This window comes from Pleurodeles waltl, unplaced genomic scaffold, assembly GCF_031143425.1.
Source record: "Pleurodeles waltl isolate 20211129_DDA unplaced genomic scaffold, aPleWal1.hap1.20221129 scaffold_54, whole genome shotgun sequence".
Taxonomy (NCBI): domain Eukaryota; kingdom Metazoa; phylum Chordata; class Amphibia; order Caudata; family Salamandridae; genus Pleurodeles; species Pleurodeles waltl.
This window is the reverse complement of record NW_027150248.1, coordinates 2,703,368-2,727,540: the sequence shown is the minus strand read 5'-3', so window position 1 is coordinate 2,727,540 and position 24,173 is coordinate 2,703,368. Positions and strand designations below refer to the sequence as shown.

The window sequence follows — 24,173 nt, the reverse complement described above, 5'->3', positions numbered from 1 at the left end:
AAGAGCCAGCCACACCCCTAAAGTGGGCTAGCAGGTCTGTACAGCCGAGGAGGAGCTTTGCCATTTTGAAAGAGTCTCCATTAGAGCATTCTGGGTAGTTTAGTGACATACATCCACAGGATGGTGTCACTGCAGGGGCAGGCTAGCCATTGGGACCTGTAGCCCATTGGCCATCGTCCCCCACATCATTAACACCCTCTAAACCAGTATTTAAGGGGCTCCTCTGGCACCAGAACCTCAGTTCTGACTTTGCAACCAAGAAGAGGCACAAAGAAGACACCGTCAGCGACAAAAGGACTTTGGACTCCGCTACAGAGAAAAGAGAGGTCACTTAAGTGTCCTGAAGAGACGATATACTCAAGCTGCGTGTCACCGTGTGTCCATGGCTGAAACTCTTAAGTCCCTACAAGAGGGACCCCAGTGGACACCAGAAACTAAACAAACTTCCCTGACTGGTGGGACTAGTCCCCTGCAACCTCCAGAAGTAACAACGTGTTGCGCCACAAGAATTGCAACCTGACGGGCTCACTGGCGAGGAGACTCTCTCCAAGTTTCAAGACGCTACTCCCCTCCTGAAAACCTCCATTCATCAAAGTACCCACTACAAAGGCTTGTTGGTCACCAGTTCGGTAACCAACCCCCTCCCGGACATCACTTCCTGTAGAACGTCCCACAGCTATAGTGACTGACGTCACCAAGGACGCCACTGCTGAACGATTGCATCCTGAAGGAGATGTTGATTGTGTGGCAAATCATCTTTGGCACGACCAGCCTGTGAGTGACAGGTGAAAGGCTACCTCTGCATCTGAGCCACCAAACAATGTAGTGAAGAACCAGCACCTGAATGCTGGTCCTGGGATCCCAAAGTCCTCTACTCCAGAAGGGTAGAGTGGACATCCACCCAGAAGTGTGTGTTTGCTGAGTGGTGCATGTTGACAGCGCCCGTGGATCTGTTCAGCACTGCAGACAGCCGGGAGCACCTCTGCACTGAGACCACTGAGTGCACTGAGTCGTTCTGATCTGAGACCAGCTCCTACCTCTAGGACCAAAGAGCTCTGCTGAACTCCCCCTGCAAGGTAGCCTTTCCAGAACGGCAAGCCCCGTTCAGCACCTAGGACACCCAGGACAGCTAGCACCACTCTGCAAACCAGCCCTGCGGACCAGGTAAAATTGATCTGATTGTAGTTACTTGCTCCCAGGGCCCCCAAGAACGTAACTTCTAGTGGGTTCCCCAGAACTTACCCAGGGCTCAAAAAATCATAAAAATGTTACTAGACCTGCAGGTCGAGTAACTTAAATAATCTACTTGTCCCGTAAACGGGTCTCAAATTGTGTGATCCTAGGCAAATAGTTTAAAGAGTCACCTTTTTCTTAATTCTCACATATGACGGCACCTTCAAATATGTGAGCTCCTCATTTCTTCAGTACAAAGAAAACTCTTTTGTTTGATTAAGTAGACTAAAGTTTGCCACATGCATCACAAGAATTTAGCCCACATACCCATGAAGTCTAGCCCACATAACCTAAGACTTCTTTTAGTTTACTAACAATATTGGAAGAGTGTTTCTCAGTTTGTTAAACACTCAATTTTAATAAAAATATTACTAAACCATGATGTGGTAACATATTGTCATCTACACACAGAAACTTTCCAAGAAATGTCCAAAAACCTCCCCACTAACTTGCAGCTTTACTGATAAAACCATATAGTGTATTACCAATCTGTGAAAATTGGGTTTGCACATCAACATGTAAAGTATTCTGATTTGTTTTCATCCTATTAAGATATTTTTTCAACACACAGAAATATAAAAAAGGGCTTTCACAACTACTGAAATAGATTTTGAATTGTTTGCCTAGTTGACTTAGTCATTTAAATGTTGTGTGTTAGAACCTGACACCCTATATCCTTGTATTTTACATTCTAATCAGCAGGTCACACAGTTCACCTTACAAAGTCCTGGAACTATGCAGTCAGAAGGAAAATTAATTATAAGAAAAACTGACTTTTGACCTCTATCTGTGAACACAGAGCAAATGTGACATAAGAACAAGATTTAAAGGCATCTTTTATTGCCCCTCCAATTTTCAAATGAACAGAACACCTGTTCAGTGTCAACTCACCAGAAGGGATGAGAGAGTATTAAAAATAGCTCGACCTGATCAAATAAAACTCGCCAATGGGAGTGGTCGAATTGATTTTTCAAGCCCTGTCACCCCACAATTGACTTATAGCATACTGTGCTTTTCTCCCATTGGCTTCAATTATAAGAACTGCCAGCAGTGATTTATCTACCCTTTGAAAATTCATAAGTCCGGTTAGCTGTATTTTATAGCAAATGTTTTGGTGTCTAAAATAATATAGAAATACACTTTATTTTTAGGGGCAAGCGCAAAGCGCTCCCTCCAGTTTTGTAATCTCTCTTTGGGCTTCAAACCACGCCTATGTCACATCAGTCTCTTTCATTGGTTTGTGAGCTTGCCTTTTAAAAAGAGCTTGCTTTCATTAGTGAAAGCAATGCATAAGTCATGCCTTTTCCGGTCTCCTCGAGCGCAGCGACCAAGTACTGAAAACATACGAGGCTCCACGTTTTCCATCCGGGTTCTGGATAACTTTTTCTCTTTTTTCGCAGCACGATCTCGCTGGCCAGAAGTCAAGTGATTTGCATGACATCAACCATGTTACATAGCTAATTGCACTTTTGCCGATTACGTAGATAATTGCACTTTTGCCGGTTACATGGATAATTGCACTTTTGACGATAGGTTTCACTACGAGTGAACTTTTATTTCCCTTTGTATGTCTGCTTTGTACTGATGGCGGCTGTCAGCTCGCTTATGTGAAACTTTTACTTTTCAGTTTATATGGCAAGAAAAGTCCAGTTAGTTATGTTAAACTTTTTTATTTTCATTTTCAATTTATGTGGCAAGACAAGTCCTGTTAGGAGTTTACAGTGCTAATTGCTCTAGCTCAAGCATATGCGAGACCCGTTGCATTGCAAATGCTTGTTATAAATTGGTGTGGGATTTCTTTCAAGTCATGTCATTTACTTATCATCCATGTGGGTGTTATGAAATGCTTTACATGTTTCTCTAAGTAGCCTGACTGCTCTTTGCCGCTCTACCAGGACTGAACCAGGGTTTACTTGTGTGAACCTGAGGCCCACTACTAGGTATTGTGTTAGTATTTACTTAGTAAGACCCCCTCCCCCCTAGTCATACCACGTAATACTTCCACCTTGCTACATTGGTGTTACAATGGTAAGGATCCTGAACTTGTGTTTTGCTTCACCACTTGGTCATAAGTATATTTTTGAGTACCCGAGAAATTCTCAATTGTCTTTAGAGCCAAAAGGTAATTCTTTTAGATTTTTCTCAAATTTGAGTGTGATTGAAATTGCTAGGGTCCTGTGTGACATCCCGATTCCAAAAAGTTCACAAAGTGATTTTCAAAAGTATCTAGAAAGTTAGGATTACATTTTTTTAAAAAGTTTAATAAGTTCCCAACTTCTAGATAAAGCAAACAGAATGGAGTCTGGACAGAAACTCAACTTATCCATCCTGCCAGCTCTGAGGATAGGTGACCTCAAAGCCTTGTGCAAGGTTAGAGACATTAGCTTTAAAGCTACTGCCAAAAGGAAGGGCCTAGAAAAGGCCTTCACGTCAGAAGAGGAAAATTGAGACAGGTACGTGACTTCTTACTCAGAAGGAGAACCCACAGTGTGAGGAGGAATCTCTGGCCCAAGAAAATGAGAGGGAAGAAGGTGAGAACCATGATTCTCCCTCCTTCCCTAGCCCATTTCACCAATGGGAAGTGAAAGAAGTCAGTGTAGTAGTCCCCCCACTGGTAGGGTGTCTAGGACTCTTGAGGACGGCTGAGGCAGATCTCTCTGATGGAGGAAAGGCTTGAAATCGAGAAGAGGAGACTAGCCCTAGAAGAGAAAAGGGTTAGACTGGGATTGGAACCGAAGGGTGGTGGCAGCAAAATAAATAGGGATTGTGAGGTTTCTTGTTTCTTGTGTCCCTAGGGTCCCCAAAGGGATTGTCCCCATGCTTAGTGCTGGAGATGACATTGAAAAATGGTTTGCAGCATTTGAGAGAGGTTACAGAATGAGGAAGGTTCTTTCACAGTACTGGGGCTCTCTACTTTGAGAGTTATTCCCAGCTAGGGGCTGAGATAGACTTCTGACCCTTCATGGGGAAGTGGCTGAGTCCTATTCCCACGTGAAAGAGACCCTCCTAGATGGGTTTGCACTCACCACAGAGGAATACAGAGTCAAGTCTAGGGATACCCAAAAAGACCAAGACCAAACTTGGGTAAACTTTGTTGACGCCTCAGTAATGTCACTAGAGGGCTGGATCTAGGGCAATAAGGTGGATACATATAAGGGGCTTTATAATCTGTTGATGAAAGAGCACATTCTGACAAATTGTACCACAGAAAAATTGCAACAGCATCTGGTAGATTCTGAGTTGTCTTCTCCCAGAGAGCTGGGGAAGGTATCTGACAAATGTGTCAGGTCCAGGGTTACTCCGAGCAAGACTCCTAGTGTAGGTGATTCCAAGAACGGTGCTCAGGCTTCCCAGCAGGGGAAGGAAGGTAGCACTGAAATAGATAAAATGACAGAGTCCTATTCAGGCCACCAGAAGACTTCCAAAGAGGGTGGCCCAAGTCTCTTCCCAGTCCAAAGGAAGGAAGTATTAGGGTAAGAGTTGGGATCCCAGGACAGCTGGAGTGAGCTTTGTCTGTAATTAGCCAGGGCACAAGAGAGGTGATGCAGCTTGCACCAAGAAGCCCCCCACAAAGGGACAGACCAAGGGTGTTGTGAGTATTGGGATGGGAGTAGAGGTTTACTCTGAAGAGGTCAGAGGACACACTGGGGCTGCTTTGGTTTCCCTGGGAAGGGTGGACATTTAAACCTTGGCAGTCGTACCTCCAAGCTTGGAGAAGTACAGAGGCCAAGAATCAATGGGACTGAAGTAGAGGCTCTGAGGGATACAGGTGCCCGTGTCACCATGGTGACAGCTAAACTGGTTTCCCCTGACCAAATGATCCCTGGTGCAAGTCACCTCACAACCAATGCTGGCAATGAGACCAAGCTTCATCATAGAGTGGAGAGAAGTTACTGGCCCAAAGCAGGTGGTTGTGCCTCCTGCCATTCGAGTGGAGTGTCTGTTAGTCAAAGATCTGGAGTCTTCTGAATGGGCAGAAGTAGAAAAGAGGTCTCATGCAGAGATGCTGGGTCTCGGTGGGTGTGTGACACCTAGGGCACAGGTTGCACGACAGGGTACAGGCAAAGGGCTGGAGCCTGTAACTATAGCCAATCACCCTAAGAGCAAGCATAAGGACAAGATGACTGGTGACACAGCTTCTGAGATAAAACAAGATCATTGGGAGAATTGACCCACGGATGAGGCCCTGAGACCCAAGGAGGAGGAAACGTCAGCTGAAGAATCTTGACCTGACCTGGCAGAGCTTCTCAGTGCAAGGGGACCCTCCAAAGAAGACCTTTGCCAAGAGTGTAGAAGGCTGGTCCAGTTATCCCTTATTAGTGAAATGTAGGAAGTCTAGAAGCCAGACTCTCTAGAGGTAGCTGTGGATGAGCAGCCAAGGCTTATCTAGGAGACATGCACAGCTCATGCAATACCACTGTATTCACACAGTACTCACACACATAAAAGAAAATACTCAGTGTTACAAGGTTTTTTATTTTATTTTCGTGATACAAATACCATGGAGACTATACTCAAGTAGGAGGTAAGTAATACACAAATTATATACACTAGTATGCAGAAATAGGAATAAAAACAGTCAGGAGACAGTGCAATTAGTGAAAATCACAATAGTTAGAAATGGGCCTAGGGAGACCACAAACCATATACTAAGAAAGTGGAATGCGAAATTGGGTCTCCAACCTAGGCAAGTGTAGAGGGGAGCTAGGATTATTAGAAAACCCCAAAGTAAGTACTAGAACCCACCCCAGTGACCAGAAAAGCAGAAGTAAATCACAGTAACTTTCGCAGAACACACACAGAACCGAAAAGAAGGATTATGCAAGAACCAGAAGAGACTGCAAGATACCAGCAGTGGATTCCTGGACCTGAAGACCTATGGAAGAAGGTGGTCAAGTCCAAGAAGCCCAGAAGAGTCCAGGGAGAATAGGAGCCCCTGCTAACCCGGATGAAGGAGGAAAAGAAGAACCACAGGTGAAGAAGAACAGTCAGTACTACATCCAAGAAGACGGAGTCGGGTTCCTGATTTGTTTAAGTGATGTCTTATGCCGGATAGAGGATTGCAATCTGGTTTGCATCGCTGGAGTCTGCCAACATGCCTTGGCACACGCAAACCTCTCAGTAAGTGGCAAATGGCGCTGCCCAGGACCAGGAAGGACCAGGTGGACTGTACCCAGGAGGGAGAGTCGAAGGTGGGAACTCAGAGAGCCCACAGAAGACCAGGCAGCACACACAGGAGTCCCACAGCATGGGGACAAGAAAGGTGTAAAAGTGGTCCACGCAGCTCTCTGGGGGCTCCACAGTAGACCTCCAGTACTGCAATACCAGCCTTCTGAGGTTTTCCAGGCAGCCCCAGCTGCTGCTACCTCATAGACATGTTTCTGCCCTCCTGTTGCTCAATCAGCTTGAGCCCAGGAAGGCAGAACAAAGCATTTCCTTTGGGAGGAGGTTGTCACACCCTCTCCCTTTGGAAATGGGTGTTACAGGCTGGGTCCCCAGCCTCTGGAAATACTTTGAAGGGCACAAATGGTGCCCTCCTTGCATAAGCCAGTCTACACTGGTTCAGGAACCCCCAGTCCCTGCTCTGGCTTGAAACTGGACAAAGGAAAGGGGGGTGACCACTCCCCTCTCCCCTCTCCATCATCACCACAGGGTTAGTGCCCAGAGCTCCTCCAGAGTGTCCCTGGGTTTTGCCATCTTGGATTCCAAGTTGGTAGGTCACTCTGGGAGCATCTAACTGCCATTGGGTGACACCAGAACCCTCCCCTGATAGGTGCTTACCTGTGTAGCTGACCAATCCCCCTTTTAGGGCTATTTAGGGTCTCTCCTCTGGGTGTTTCCTCAGATTCGGATTGCAAGACACCAGCAGGAATCCTCTGCAACCTTAACTTCACCTTCTACTGACAAAACTGCATCTGGACCTTCCAGGAACTCTGCAAACTGCAACAAAGAAGCAAAGACAACTTCTGCAACATTATGGGGGTGATTCTGAGACTGGCGGGCGGCGGAGGCCGCCCGCCAGTCTTCCCTCGACAAAATACCGCTCCGCGGTCGCAAGACCGCTGAGGGTATTTTGAGATTTGCCCTGGGCTGGCGGGCGGCCGCCAAAAGGCCGCCCGCCAGCCCAGGGCAAATCTACCTTCCCACGAGGACGCCGGCTCAGAATTGAGCCGGCGTAGTGGGAAGGTGCGACGGGTGCAGTTGCACCCGTCGCGTATTTCAGTGTCTGCTTTGCAGACACTGAAATACTTTGTGGGGCCCTCTTACGGGGGTGCCATTGGCATGGGCACTGCAGGGGCCCCCAGGGGCCCCGCGGCACCCCCTACCGCCATCCTGTTCCTGGCGGGAGACCCGCCAGGAACAGGATGGCGGTAGGGGGTGTCAGAATCCCCATGGCGGTGGAGCGCGCTCCGCCGCCATGGAGGATTCTCCCGAGCAGCGGAAAGTCGGCGGGAGACCGCCGACTTTCCGTTTCTGACCGCGGCTGAACCGCCGCGGTCAGAATGCTCGACGGAGCACCGCCAGCCTGTTGGCGGTGCTCCCGTGGTCGGTGACCCTGGCGGTCACCGACCGCCAGGGTCAGAATGACCCCCTATATCTTCAGCTGCTGCCAGCAACTGCAACTGTTTCCAGGTTTTGCATCCTCCGAGTACTGCCTGTCTTCAGCATGCACCAGAAGAACGAAAGAATCTCCCTTGAAGTGAAGGAGTCACTTACCTGCTTCAGCAGGCACCCCTCTGCAGTGACGACCGACGAAGTGCGTGGAATCAGCATAACAGGTGGTGGTCTGTAGTGGTTCCGACGGTCCTGATGTCCTACTGTCCAACTTTGGTGGAGGTGAGAGCTTGCCTCCCCACGCACTGCATGTTTTGCAGTTGCTAAGGCATGTTGGCATCCTTCCACGTAGGTCTTCGTGCACTGTGCAGCTCCGGCCCCCAGCACTGCTTTTTGCGACACACAGCCTCCTGCGTGGTTTTCTGGTGGCGTGGGATCCCTTTGTGTAGTGCTGCGTGAGCCTCCTTTTGCACCTTCTCTCTCCCCATGCTGTGGGACTCCTGTGTGCACTGCCTGGTCTTCTGAGGGCTCACTGAGTTGCTGAGATCCCCCTGTTACTCCCCCTCCTGGTTAGAGGCCACCAGGTCCCTCCTGGTCCCAGGCAGCACCATTTTCCACTAACCACAAGCTTTGTGTGTGCCAAGTCTTGGTGGCGGAATCCAATGACGCAAACCAGACTGCAGTCATCCATCCGGCATGCAACATTATCTGCACTAACCAGGAACTCACATCTGTCTTCTTTGGTGCAGTACTGACTGTTCTTCTTCACCAGTGGTTCTTTTACACCTTCATCCAGGTTGGGAAGGGCTCCTGTTCTCCCTGGACTCTTAAGTGCTTCTTGGTCTTGGTCCCCTTCTTCCACAGGGCTTCAGGCCCAGGAGTCCATTGTTGGTGTCTTGCAGTCTTTTCTGTTTCTTGCTAAATCTTCTATTACATGTTCTTGTGTGTTCTAGGAAACTTACTGTGATTTACTCCTTCTTTCTTGGGGTCTGAGGTGGGTTCTATTACTTACCTTTGGTGTTTCTTACACTCTCAGCACCTCTCTACACACTACACTTGCCTAGGTGGGAAACCGACTTTCGCATTCCACTACTTTAGTATATGGTTTGTGTCCCCCCACGCCCATTTTTAACTGTTGTGATTTTCACTTTTTGCACTGTTTTCTCACTGTTTTTACAGCTATTACTGATTTGTACTGTATATACTGTGTATATTACTTACCTCCTAAGGGAATATAGTCTGTAAGGTATTTTTGGTATTTGTGTCACCAAAATAAAGTACCTTTATTTTTGTAACACTGAGTGTTTTCTTTCATGTGCATAAGTACTTTGTGATTTGAGTAGTATTGCATGAGCTTTCCATGACTCCTAGTTAGGCCTTGGCTGCTTCCCCACACTACCCCTAGAGAGCCTGGCTTCTAGACACTGAGGCCCGTATTTATACTTTTTTTGCGCCGCATTTGCGTCGTTTTTTGACGCAAAAACGGCGCAAACTTGCAAAATGCCATTGTATTTTGTAGGTTTGCGCCGTTTTGCGTCAAAAAGCGGCGCAAGGGCGGCGCTAAAACAAGTATAAATACGGGCCTGACTACATTTCACTAATAAGGGATAACGGGACCTGGTATAACGTGTAAGTACCTTTGGTACCCACTACAAACCAAGCCAACCTCCTACAAGATTCCTTCTCTCTTCTGGTGCAAGCTGAAGACGGGCTGTCCTCAGAGGATGCACAACCGGGAAACAGTTTCAGTTTCTGCCAGGAGCTGAAGATACAATGTTGCAGAAGGCGTCATCCTTCTTTGTTGCAGTTTGCAGAGTTCCTGGAGGGTCCAAGTGCAGTTTCTTCAGGGAGAAGTCGAAGTGGAGGATTCTGAGGATTCCTGCTGGAGTCTCGCAATCTGAATCTGAGGAACAACCCAAAGGAGAGACCCTAAATAGCCCTTGAATGGGGATTGGTCAGCTAACCAGTTAAGCACCTATCATGGGAGGGCTCTGACGTCACCTGCTGGCACTGGCCACCCAGATGCTCCCAAAGTTCAGTGCCAACCTTGAATGCAAGATGTCAAAACCCAGGGACCCTGTGGAGGAGCTCTAAGCACCACTCCTGGGGTGGTGATGGACAGGGGAGTGGTCCCTCCTCTTTCCTTTGTCCAGTTTCGCGCCAGAGCAGGGACTGGGGGTCCTGAACCGGTGTAAACTGGATTATACAAGGAGGTCACCAAATGTGCCCTTCAAAGCATTTCCAGTGGCTTGGGGAGGTTACTCCTCCCAAGCCTGTAACACCTATTTCCAAAGGGAGAGGGTGTAACACCCCTCTCCCAAAGGAAAACCTTTGTCCTGCCTTCCTCTGCTTTAGCTTTTCAAGCAATAGGATGGCAGAAACCTGTCTGTGTGGTGGCAGCAGCTGGGGCTGGCTGGAAAACATCAGCAGGCTGTAATGGCAGTACTGGGGGTCCTCGAAGGAGCCCCCAGAGTGCATGGGATTATACAACCAATGCCTGCAAAAGCATGGGGGCATGATTCCTACATGCTTGATACCAAACATCCATATGTTCGAAGATACCATTATGTAGCTGGACATAGGTAGTGTTCTATGTCCAGTACATGCTTAAAATGGCATCCCCGCACTCATGAAGTCTGGGGAAAATGGTCCTGGAGTTCGTGGGGGCACCTCTGCTAGTGCATGGTTGCTCTCACACTCAGGTACTTTGCGCCCTGCCCTCAGGGCTGGAGCGCCTACCATAGGGGTGACTTATAAGTTACCTGGTGCAGTGTGAATGGCAGTGAATGGGCACTTGCACCTTTTTACACAGGCTGCAATGGCAGTCTTGCAGAAGCCTTTGCATGGGCTCCCTATTGGTGGAATAATATATGCTGCAGCCCATAGGGATCCCCTGGGACTCCAGTGCCCTGGGTACCTAAGTACCAAATACTAGGGACTTATAAGGAGGCACCAGTATGCCAATTGTGGATGGAATACTGTGTTCACAGTATCCAACAACCAATTTGAAGGGTGAGAGAGCATAACTACTGGGGTCCTGATTAGCAGGATCCCTGTAGACACAGTCACGCACACTAACATCAGACAGAAAATGAAAGTATCTATCCCAAGAAAGAGGGTACATTCCCACAGCGCCATTTCCCCCCCCCCCCCCCCACCCTTACGAGGGACAATAAGGCTAACCTTGCCCAGATGAGTCTTCATTGTCTAATTGGAAATATCTGGAGAGTCCATCTGCATTGGAGTGGTTACTCCCAGGTCTATGTTCCACTGTAAAGCCCATACCCTGTAGGGAAATGGACCACCTCAACCATCTTGGGTTTTCTCCTTTCATCTGCTTTAGCAATAAGAGAAGTTTGTGGTCTGTCTAAACAATGAAGTGAGTACCAAAGAGGTATGGTCTCAGCTTCTTCAAGGCCCTTATTTCCGAGGCTCAACCTTCTGCTGATAAAAGCAACTAGTTGGTCCTGGCCCTCTGTATTAAGCTGTGAAAGAACTGCCCCAACCCCCTATCTCTGAAGCGTCAGTATGAACTGTGAACTTCTTGGAGTAGTTTGGGCTTTTTAGAACAGATGCAGAGCACATGGCCTGTTTAAGCTCATCAGAAGCTTTTTGACAGCTGGCTGTCCATAATACCTTCATAGGCATTTTCTTAGAGGTGAGGTGTAGGAAAGTACCATCTTGCCTGGCATGTTAACCCCATATTTCACTGTATGTATGTTGTTTTAGTCCATGTGTCACTGGGACCCTGCCAGACAGGGCCCCAGTGCTCATAAGTATGTGCCCTGTATGTGTACCCTGTGTGATGCCTAACTCTCACTGAGGCTCTGCTAACCAGAACCTCAGTGGTTATGCTCTCACTTTACTTCCAAATTTGTCACTAACAGGCTAGTGACTAAATTTACCAATTCACATTGGCATACTGGTACACCCATATAATTCCCTAGTATATGGTACTGAGGTACGCAGGGTATTGGGGTTCCAGGAGATCCCTATGGGCTGCAGCATTTCTTTTGCCACCCATAGGGAGCTCTGACAATTCTTACACAGGCCTGCCACTGCAGCCTGAGTGAAATAATGGCCACATTATTTCACAGCCATTTTTCACTGCACATAAGTAACTTATAAGTCACCTATATGTCTAACCTTCACCTGGTGAAGGTTGGGTGCCAAGTTACTTAGTGTGTGGGCACCCTAGCACTAGCCAAGGTGCCCCCACATTATTCAGGGCAATTTCCCCGGACTTTGTGAGTGCGGGGACACCAATACAAGCGTGCCCTACACATAGGGCACCACCTATGTGTAGCGTCACAATGGTAACTCCGAACATGGCCATGTAACATGTCTAAGATCATGGAATTGTCGACAATTCCATGATCCCCCGGGTCTCTATCACAGAACCCGGGTACCGCCAAACTGCCTTTCCGGGGTTTCACTGCAGCTGCTGCTGCTGCCAACCCCTCAGACAGGTTTCTGCCCCCCCTGGGGTCCAGGCAGCCCTGGCCCAGGAAGGCAGAACAAAGGACTTCCTCAGAGAGAGGGTGTTACACCCTCTCCCTTTGGAAAAGGTGAGAAAGGCTGGGGAGGAGTAGCCTCCCCCAGCCTCTGGAAATACTTTGATGGGCACAAATGCTCCCCATCTTTGCATAAGCCAGTCTACACCGGTTCAGTGATTCCCCCAGCCCTGCTCTGGCGCGAAACTGGACAAAGGGAAGGGGTGTGACCACTCCCCTGACCTGCACCTCCCAGGGGAGGTGCCCAGAGCTCCTCCAGTGTGCCCCAGACCTGCCATCTTGGATTCAGAGGTGTTGCTGGCACACTGGACTGCTCTGAGTGGCCAGTGCCAGCAGGTGACGTCAGAGACTCCTTCTGATAGCCTCTTACCTCTCTTAGTAGCCAATCCTCCTTCCTAGGTAGCCAAACCTCCTTTTCTGGCTATTTAGGGTCTCTGCTTTAGGGATCTCATCAGATAACGAATGCAAGCGCTCATCAGAGTTCCTCTGCATCTCCCTCTTCACCTTCTGCCAAAGGATCGCACGCTGACTGTTCAGGACGCCTGCAAAACCGCAACAAAGTAGCAAGACGACTACTAGCAACCATGTATCGCTTCATCCTTCCGGCTTTCTCAACTGTTTCCAGGTGATGCATGCTCTGGGGGTAGCCTGCCTCCTCTCTGCACCAGGAGCTCTGGGTCCCCTCTCAGCACGACGAGCATGGTCCCTGGAACTCAGCAACTCTGTCCAAGTGACTCCCACAGTCCAGTGACTCTTCAGTCCAAATCTGGTGGAGGTAAGTCCTTGCCTCCCCACGCTAGACTGCATTGCTGGGTACCACGTAATTTGCAGCTGCTCCGGCTCCTGTGCACTCTTCCAGGATTTCCTTTGTGCACAGCCAAGCCTGGGTCCCCGACACTCCTTCCTGCAGTGCACAACCTTCTGAGTTGTCCTCCGGTGTCGTGGGATTCCTTTTTGTAACTTCGGGTGGACTCCGGTTTACTTTTCTTCCAAGTGCCTGTTCAGGTACTTCTGCAGGTGCTGTCTGCTTCTGTGAGGGCTCCCTACGTTGCTGGGCGCCCCCTCTGTCTCCTCTTCCAAGTGGCGACATACTGGTCCCTCCTGGGCCACAGCAGCACCCAAAAACCTCTACTGTGACCCTTGCAGCTAGCAAGGCTTGTTTGCGGTCTTTCTGCGTGGGAACACCTCTGCAAGCCTCTTCACGATGTGGGATATCCATCCTCCAGAGGGGAAGTTCCTAGTCCTCTTCTTTCTTGCAGAATTCCAAGCTTCTTCCAACAGGTGGCAGCTTCCTTGCACCCTCAGCTGGCATTCCCTGGGCTCCTGCCCACTCTCGACACTGTTGCGACTCTTGGACTTGGTCCCCTTCTCTTGCAGGTACTCAGGTCCGGAAATCCACTGTTGTTGCATTGCTGGTGTTGTTCCTCTTGCAGAAACCCCCTATCATGACTTCTGTGCTCTCTCGGGGGGGGGTAGTAGGTGCACTTTCCACCTACCTTTCAGGTTCTTGGGGTGGGCTAACCCTCACTGTTTTCTTACAGTCCCAGTGACCCTCTACAAGCTCACATAGGTTTGGGGTCCATTCGTGGTTCGCATTCCACTTTTGTAGTATATGGTTTGTGTTGCTCCTATACCTATGTGCTCCTATTGCAATCTACTGTAACTTTACATTGCTTGCATTCCTTCCTTTTGCTATTATCTGCATATTTTTGGTTTGTGTACGTATATCTTGTGTATATAACTTATCCTCATACTGAGGGTACTCACTGAGATACTTTTGGCATATTGTCATAAAAATAAAGTACCTTTATTTTTAGTACTTCTGTGTATTGTGTTTTCTTATGATATTGTGCAGATGACATCAGTGGTATAGTAGGAGCTTTACATGTCTCCTAGTTCAGCCTTAGCTGCTTTTCCATAGCTACCTTCTATCAGCCTAAGCTGCTAGAAACACCTCTTCTACACTAATAAGGGATAACTGGACCTGGCACAGAGTGTAAGTACCCTTGGTACACACTATAAGTCAGGTCAGCCTCCTACATGAGGTCATTAAGAGGGGCAACCATGGAGCCATAATTCTTAATGGACCTCCTGTAATACCCAGTGAGACTAATAAAGGCTCTGACCTGGGTCTGTGTTGTAGTGGGAGTCCAATCTAAAATAGTCTAGTCTGGATCTTCCCCTGTAGTGGCTGAATCTGTTCCCCACCCACTTGGTGTCCCAGATAAACCACCTTCCCCTGCCCTATCTGGCATTTTGAATCCTTGATAGTAAGGCCTGCTTTTTGCAGAGCCTCCACAACTTTACATAGGTGGACCAGGTGGTCATCCCAGGTGGAGCTAAGGACAGCTATATCATCTAGATATGCGGCACTAAAGGCTTCCAGACCTTGGAGGATTGTATTCACCAACCTCTGAAAAGTGGCAGGTGCATTCCTCAAACCACAGGGTTTAACTGTAAATTGATAATGCCCTCCAATAGTTGAGAATGCAGTTTTTGGTTTTGCATTCTGTGACAATTTGATCTGCCAGTACCCTGCAGTCAAGACAATTGTGCTAAGATAGTTGGCAGATGCCAGTGTATCTATTAGCTCATCTGCCCTGGGTATAGGGTGAGCATCAGTCTTAGTGACTGTGTTGAGCCCTCTACAATCTACACAGAACCTCATCTCCTTTTTCCCATTCTGCGAGTGAGGATTTGGTACCAGCACCACTAGGCTAGCCCAGGGGCTGTCAGAGTGCTCAATCACTCCTAGGTCAAGCATCTTCTGCCCTTCTGCTTTGATGCAATCTCTTACATGATCAGGTTGCCTGTAGATTTTACTCTTAACAGGCAAACTATCTCCTGCGTCAATGATGTGTTCACACCATGTAGTCTGACCAGGTGTTAGAGAAAACAGTTCGGAGAACTGGCCTAGGAGGTTCCTGCAGTCTTCCTTCTGAGATTCAGTAAGACAGTCTGCTAGGACCACTCCATCCACCGAGCCATCATCTGCAGTGTTGGAGAAGAGATCAGAGAGAAGGTCACTCTCTTCTTTCTGTCCCTCATCAGTGGCCGTGAGCTGGGTTAAATCATCCCTGTCATAGTAGGGCTTTAGACGGTTCACATGAAGTAGTCTGAGATGACTTCTTGGAGTGCCAAGGTCAACTAAATAAGTCACCTCACCCTTTTTCTCAACTGTGATGTGTCGACTCCATTTGTCTTGGAGTGCCCTTGGTGTTACAGGCTCCAGGACCCACTCTTTCTGCCCTAGTTGGTACACTGTCGGGACAGCCTTCTGGTCATGCCATTGCTTTTGCAATTCTTGGCTTGCCTGGAGGTTCTTGGTGGCCTTCTTCATGTACTCAGCCATTCTTGATCTTAGGCCAAGCACATAATCCACTATTCTCAAACCATGGAAGTAGCCATCTTTTCCGATTCATTCAGAATCATTGTCAGTCTGCCATTAGATGCAGATGTTGCCAGACCTTATCTTTCCTAGAACTGTGAAATGATCAAATCCTTAGATAAATGAGTAGGAGGCTGGCCTGGCTTATAGTGGCTACCTTGTGGTACTTACACCTTGTGCCAGGTCCAGTTATCCCTTATTAGAATAGCAGCTTAGGCTGATAGAAGGTAGCTATGGCAAAGCAGCTTAGGCTGAACTAGGAGACATGCAAAGCTCCTACTATACCACTTATATCATATAGCACAATTGTAGGAGGCTGGTCTGGCTTGTAGTGAGTACCAAGGGGTACTTGCACCTTGCACCAGGCCCAGTTATCCCTCATTAGTGTATAGGGTGTCTAGCAGCTCAGGCTGATAGATAATGGTAGCTTAGCAGAGCAGCTTAGGCTGAACTAGGAGACGTGTGAAGCTACTACAGTACCACAAGTGTCACTTGCACAATATCATAAGAAAACACAATACACAGTTATACTAAAAATAAAGATACTTTATTTTTATGACAATATGCCAAAGTATCTTAGAGTGTACCCTCAGTGAGAGATAGGAAATATACACAAGATATATGTACACAATACCAAAAATATACAGTATAGTCTTAGAAAACAGTGCAAACAATGTATAGTTACAATAGGATGCAATGGGGACACATAGGGATAGGGGCAACACAAACCATATACTCCAAAAGTGGAATGCAAACCACGAATGGACCCCAAACCTATGTGACCTTGTAGAGGGTCGCTGGGACTATTAGAAAATAGTGAGAGTTAGAAAATTAGCCCTCCCCAAGACCCTGAAAAGTGAGTGCAAAGTTCCCCCAAAGACAAAGAAGTCGTGATAGAGGAATAATGCAGGAAAGACACAAACCAACAATGCAACAACGGTGGATTTCCAATCTAGGGTACCTGTGGAACAAGGGGACCAAGTCCAAAAGTCACAAGCAAGTCGGAGATGGGCATATGCCCATGAAATGCCAGCTGTGGATGCAAAGAAGCTTCTACTGGACAGAAGAAGCTGAGGTTTCTGCAGGAACGAAAAGGGCTAGAGACTTCCCCTTTGGTGGACGGATCCCTCTCGCCGTGGAGAGTCGTGCAGAAGTGTTTTCCCGCCGAAAGAACGCCAACAAGCCTTGCTAGCTGCAAATCGTGCGGTTAGCGTTTTTAGACTCTGCTGTGGCCCAGGAGGGACCAGGAGGTCGCAAATTGGACCAGGAGGTAGAGGGGACGTCGAGCAAGACAAGGAGCCCTCTCAGCAGCAGGTAGCACCTGGAGAAGTGCCAGAAACAGGCACTACGAGGAGGCGTGAAACAGTGCTCACCCGAAGTTACACAAAGGAGTCCCACGTCGCCAGAGACCAACTTAGAAAGTCGTGCAATGCAGGTTAGAGTGCCGTGGACCCAGGCTTGGCTGTGCACAAAGGATTTCCGCCGGAAGTGCACAGGGGCCGGAGTAGCTGCAAAAGTCGCGGTTCCCAGCAATGCAGTCTAGCGAGGTGAGGCAAGGACTTACCTCCACCAAACTTGGACTGAAGAGTCACTGGACTGTGGGAGTCACTGGGACAGAGTTGCTGGATTCGAGGGACCTCGCTCGTCGTGCTGAGAGGAGACCCAAGGGACCGGTAATGCAGCTTTTTGGTGCCTGAGGTTGCAGGGGGAAGATTCCGTCGACCCACGGGAGATTTCTTCGGAGCTTCTAGTGCAGAGAGGAGGCAGACTACCCCCACAGCATGCACCACCAGGAAAACAGTCGAGAAGGCGGCAGGATCAGCGTTACAGAGTTGCAGTAGTCGTCTTTGCTACTTTGTTGCAGTGTTGCAGGCTTCCAGCGCGGTCAGCAGTCGATTCCTTGGCAGAAGGTGAAGAGAGAGATGCAGAGGAACTCTGATGAGCTCTTGCATTCTTTATCTAAAGTTTCCCCAGAGACAGAGGCCCTAAATAGCCAGAAAAGAGGGTTTGGCTACCTAGGAGAGAGGATAGGCTACTACACCTGAAGGAGCCTATTAGAAGGAGTCTCTGACGTCACCTGGTGGCACTGGCCACTCAGTGCAGTCCAGTGTGCCAGCAGCACCTCTGTTTCCAAGATGGCAGAGGTCTGGAGCACACTGGAGGATCTCTGGACACCTCCCAGGGGAGGGGCAGGTCAGGGGAGTGGTCACTCCCCTTTCCTTTGTCCAGTTTCGCACCAGAGCAGGGCTAAGGGGTCCCCTGAACCGGTGTAGACTGGCTTATGCAGAATTGGGCACATCTGTGCCCAAGAAAGCATTTCCAGAGGCTGGGGGAGGCTACTCCTCCCCTGCCTTCACACCATTTTCCAAAGGGAGAGGGTGTAACACCCTCTCTCAGAGGAAGTCCTTTGTTCTGCCATCCTGGGACAAGCCTGGCTTGACCCCAGGAGGGCAGAAACCTGTCTGAGGGGTTGGCAGCAGCAGCAGCTGCAGTGAAACCCCAGGAAGGGCAGTCTGGCAGTACCAGGGTCTGTGCTACAGACCACTGGGATCATGGGATTGTGCCAACTATGCCAGGATGGTATAGAGGGGGCAATTCCATGATCATAGACATGTTACATGGCCATATTCGGAGTTACCATGGTGAAGCTACATATAGGTAGTGACCTATATGTAGTGCACGCGTGTAATGGTGTCCCCGCACTACAAAGTCCGGGGAATTGGCCCTGAACAATGTGGGGGCACCTTGGCTAGTGCCAGGGTGCCCTCACACTAAATAACTTTGCACCTAACCTTTACCAGGTAAAGGTTAGACATATAGGTGACTTATAAGTTACTTAAGTGCAGTGTAAAATGGCTGTGAAATAACGTGGACGTTATTTCACTCAGGCTGCAGTGGCAGGCCTGTGTAAGAATTGTCAGAGCTCCCTATGGGTGGCAAAAGAAATGCTGCAGCCCATAGGGATCTCCTGGAACCCCAATACCCTGGGTACCTCAGTACCATATACTAGGGAATTATAAGGGTGTTCCAGTAAGCCAATGTAAATTGGTAAAATTGGTCACTAGCCTGTTAGTGACAATTTGAAAGAAATGAGAGAGCATAACCACTGAGGTTCTGATTAGCAGAGCCTCAGTGAGACAGTTAGTCACTACACAAGTAACACATTCAGACACACTTATGAGCACTGGGGCCCTGGTTACCAGGGTCCCAGTGACACATACAACTAAAACAACATATATACAGTGAAAAATGGGGGTAACATGCCAGGCAAGATGGTACTTTCCTACAACAATATCATAAGAAAACACAATACTAAGAGTTACTAAAAATAAAGGTACTTTATTTTTGTGACAATATGCCAAAAGTATCTCAGAGGATACCCTCACTTAGGAGGTAAGTCATGTACACAAATTATATGTACACAAACCCAAAACAAGTAAGTAACAGTAAGAAAAGTAGTTCAAACAATGTAGAATCACAATAGGATGCAATAGGTAGGCACAGGTCTAGGGGCAACACAAACCATAGACTCCAAAAGTGGAATGCGAATCACGAATGGACCCCAGACCTATGGGAGTTTGTAGAGGGTCGCTGGGACTGTAAGAAAACAGTAAGGGTGTCCAAGATACCCCACCCCAAGACCCTGAAAAGTAGGAGTAAAGTTAACCTACTACCCCAGAAAGACAAAATAGTTGTGATAGGGGATTCTGCACGGACCACAAGCACCAGCAAAGCACTGAAGACGGATTCCTGGACCTGAGGACCTGTAAAGGAAGAGGACCAAGTCCAAGAGTCATGCAAGTGTCCAGGTGGGGGAGGAGCCCACAAAACCTCGAATAAAGGTGCAAAACGGCTGCCTCCGGGTGGGAGAAGCCAAAGATTCTGCAACAACGAAAAGGGCTAGGAACTTCTCATTTGGATGGAAGATGTCCCACGGCGTGCTGGAGGTTGCAGAAGTGTTTCCAGGCAGAAATACCGCAAACAAGCCTTGGTAGCTGCAAGAGTCGCGGTTGAGGATTTTGGGTGCTGCTGGGGAGCAGGAAGGACCAGGAGGTCGCCCCTTGGAGGAGGAGACAGGGGGGTGCTCAGCAACTCAGAGAGCCCCTGCAGAAGCAGGCAGCATCAGCAGTAGTACCGGAACAGGCACTTAGAATATCTGTGAACTCAGAGTCACAAAAGAAGGGTCTCACGACGTCGGATTTCAACTCAGCGAGTTGGGCAACGCAGGACGGAGTGCTGGGGACCCAGGATAGGCTGTGCACCAAGGAATCCTTGGAAAAGTGCACAGAAGCCAGAGCAGCTGCAAATCATGCAGTACACAGGTTTGCTGTCTGGCTTGGGGAGGCAAGGACTTACCTCCACCAAATTTGGACAGAAGGGCCACTGGACTGTGGGAGACACTTGGACCCAGCTCCTGTGTTCCAGGGACCACGCTCATCAGGATGAGAGGGGACCCAGAGGACCGGTGATGCAGAAGTTTGGTGCCTGTGTTGGCAGGGGACGATTCCGTCGACCCACAGGAGATTTCTTCTTGGCGTCCAGTGCACGGTGAAGGCAGACAGCCCTCGGAGCATGCACCACCAGGAAACAGTCAAGAAAGCCAGAAGGACGAGGCGCTACAATGTTGCTGGTAGTCTCCTTGCTACTTTGTTGCAGTTTTGTCAGCGTCCTGGAGCAGTCAGCGGTCGACCCTTGGCAGAAGTCGAAGAGGGAAGTGCAGAGGAACTCTGGTGAGCTCTTGCATTCGTTATCTGAGGAATAGCCCAGAGGAGAGACCTTAAATAGCCAGAAAAGGAGGTTTGGCTACTGAAAGAGGAGGCTTGGCTACTGAAAGAGGTAAGCACCTATCAGGAGGGGTCTCTGACGTCACCTGCTGGCACTGGCCACTCAGAGCAGTCCATTGTGCCCCAACACCTCTGAATCCAAGATGGCAGAGGTCTGGGACACACTGGAGGAGCTTTGGGCACCTCCCCTGGGAGGTACCGGTCAGGGGAGTGGTCACTCCCCTTTCCTTTGTCCAGTTTCGCACCAGAGCAGGGCTGGGGGATCCCTGAACCGGTGTAAACTGGCTTATGCAGAGATGGGCACCATCTGTGCCCATCAAAGCATTTCCAGAGGCTGGGGGAGTCTACTCCTCCCAAGCCCTTCATACCTATTTCCAAAGGGAGAGGGTGTAACACCCTCTCTCAGAGGAAATCCTTTGTTCTGCCTTCCTGGGACTGGGCTGCCCAGAACCCAGGGGGGCAGAAACCTGTCTGAGGGGTTGACATCAGCTGCAGTGAAAACCCCGGAAAGGCAGTTTGGCAGTACCCGGGTTCTGTGGTAGAGACCCGGGGATGCATGGAATTGTCCCCCCAATACCAGAGTGGTATTGGGGTGACAATTCCATGATCCTAGACATGTTACATGGACATGTTCAGAGTTACCATTGTGATGCTACATATAGGCAGTGACCTATCTGTAGTGCACGCGTGTAATGGTGTCCCCGCCCTCACAAAGTCCGGGGAATTTGCCCTGAACAATGTGGGGGCACCTTGGCTAGTGCCAGGGTGCCCACACACTAAGTAACTTGGCACCTAACCTTCACCAAGTGAGGGTTAGACATATAGGTGACTTATAAGTTACTTATGTGCAGTGAAAAATGGCTGTGAAATAACGTGGATGTTATTTCACTCAGGCTGCAGTGGCAGTCCTGTGTAAGACTTGTCTGAGCTCCCTATGGGTGGCAAAAGAAATGCTGCAGCCCAGAGGGGTCTCCTGGAACCCCAATACCCTGGGTACCTTGGTACCATATACAAGGGAATTATAAGGGTGTTCCAGTGTGCAAATGAGAATTGGTAAAATTAGTCACTAGCCTGCAGTGACAATTTTAAAAGCAGAGAGAGCATACACACTGAGGTTCTGGTTAGCAGAGCCTCAGTGATACAGTTAGGCACCACACAGGGAACACATATCGGCCACAAACCTATGAGCACTGGGGTCCTGGCTAGCAGGATCCCAGTGACACATATCAAACACACTGACAACATAGGGTTTTCACTATGAGCACTGGGCCCTGGCTAGCAGGATCCCAGTGAGACAGTAAAAACACCCTGACATACACTCACAAACAGGCCAAAAGTGGGGGTAACAAGGCTAGAAAGAGGCTACCTTCCTAAAAAATGACATACATACAACACTTGATGCAACGTTCATCTGGGTCAGATGTCTACTCCTTACCATGTCAAGGTTGAATAATAACACATATAGACATACAACCAAAATAGTGCTGTCTGAATTGACATCCTTTTACCTTATATGTTCGTAAGGATACACCTGGGACGCACATCTTGATGCACATAACCTATGCCAGACATTCCTAAACTTGTGTCAGAAGTTTCTGGTAAGATTTAGTTGATAAGGACTGCCCATTGACCACGTTTCAAGAGAGGTTCTTTGCCCAGATTATCTCCTCTGCTTCTGCCAGAGACGGTCTCACCTCCTGCCAGCACACTCTGCAAATGCTACACCTTGTCTGAAGCTGATAAAGCCACGTCCCGGAGAAAGACCAACTGACTGGTATTGCAGCACATGTTTGCCCTTCGCAAGGAACATTGTCTTCACACATCCATTAATAAAGACATCCTTTGCTGTCAACAAAGTATGCAGTGCATCTCTTCTCCTTACGAAACTCAACATTGCAAGTTGCTCTGCCTTCCATGCTCTCTTAGTATGGCACACAGAAGTAGAAGTTATGGTTTTAGGTTGTAGGTGACACCTTAACAATGTTAGAAATGTTGCTATATGTGTTTAATAATGTGCAGTTTTTCTAATATTCTGTGCAGTTGTTTTAGATGTATTGGGAAACACATTATTCCTGTAGTATTAAATACTTTTACTTACAATGATCCATTCTTCTTGGTGCAGTGTGTTGTGTGATATTTGGAATAACGAAATAGGTGGCCCCCTCAAGGAAAAGCTGTCTACAAGGCCCAGGCCTAGAAGGTGACTCCAAGAGTTATTTGGCTGACTGCCTGTTACAGCCGCAGGACAATAAAGGCCTGCTCCCTTGAGAGCCCAGCGCCAAAAAAATCCCTAACGCCATTGGATGCCAAAATGCAGACTGGGAGACTGAGTCCTGACCCTCAAACTTTGCACTGAGTCTGCTACACCAGGAAGAGATGTCAGAGTGCAGTTTGGTCGTTCAGCACTGAAATGACTGCACGTTAACGGGAACCGCTGGTTTTGCGATAACAGGAGACCAGTGGCAACTGGTTTTGTGCTGTTCGTCAACTGGACACTGGAGGATATCGACCCACTGAGGCCAAAGTAAATCTCCTGTGATTCTAGACCACAGGAAGACCCCATGACACTGGCTCAGCAACCTCAGCATCTGCAGCATCCTGCGTCTCTTGTATCAGGACCACTTCTGTGATTCTAGACCCAGGGATCGCCACAGTAAGACCCCGTGACACTGGCTCAGCAACCTCAGCATCTGCAGCATCCTGCGCCTCTTGCATCAGGACCACTCCTGTGATTCTAGACTCAGGGATCGCCACAGGAAGACCCCGTGACACTGGCTCAGCAACCTCAGCATCTGCAGCGTGCTTTGTCTCTTGCATCAGGACCACTCCTGTGATTCTAGACCCAGGGATCGCCACAGGAAGACCCCGTGACACTGGCTCAGCAACCTCAGCATCTGCAGCATCCTGCGTCTCTTGCATCAGGACCACTCCTGTGATTCTAGACCCAGGGATCGCCACAGGAAGACCCCATGACACTGGCTCAGCAACCTCAGCATCTGCAGCGTCCTGCGTCTCTTGCATCAGGACCACTCCTGTGATTCTAGACCCAGGGATCGCCACAGGAAGACCCTACGACACTGGCTCAGCAACCTCAGCATCTTCAGCGTCCTGCCCCTCTTGCATCAGGACCACTCCTGTGATTCTAGACCCAGGGATCGCCACAGGAAGACCTCATGACACTGGCTGAGCAACCTCAGCATCTGCAGCGTCCTGTGTCTCTTGCATCAGGACCACTCCTGTGATTCTAGACCCAGGGATCGCCACAGGAAGACCCCGTGACACTGGCTGAGCAACCTCAGCATCTTCAGCGTCCTGCGTCTCTTGCATCAGGACCACTCCTGTGATTCTAGACCCAGGAATCGCCACAGGAAGACCCCGTGACACTGGCTCAGCAACCTCAGCATCTTCAGCGTCCTGCGTCTCTTGCATCAGGACCACTCCTGTGATTCTAGACCCAGGGATCGCCACAGGAAGACCCCGTGACACTGGCTCAGCAACCTCAGCATCTTCAGCGTCCTGCGCCTTTAGCATCAGGACCACTCCTGTGATTCTAGACCCAGGGATCGCCACAGGAAGACCCCGTGACACTGGCTCAGCAACCTCAGCATCTTCAGCGTCCTGCGTCTCTTGCATCAGGACCACTCCTGTGATTCTAGACCCAGGGATCGCCACAGGAAGACCCTACGACACTGGCTCAGC

At 49.0% G+C, this 24,173-nt stretch overlaps 1 pseudogene; it reads right to left on the bottom strand.

Annotated features, from left to right (window-relative positions):
* LOC138278710 (zinc finger protein 208-like) overlaps nucleotides 1–24,173 on the bottom strand; it is a 236,817-nt pseudogene that overhangs the window by 49,258 nt on the left and 163,386 nt on the right.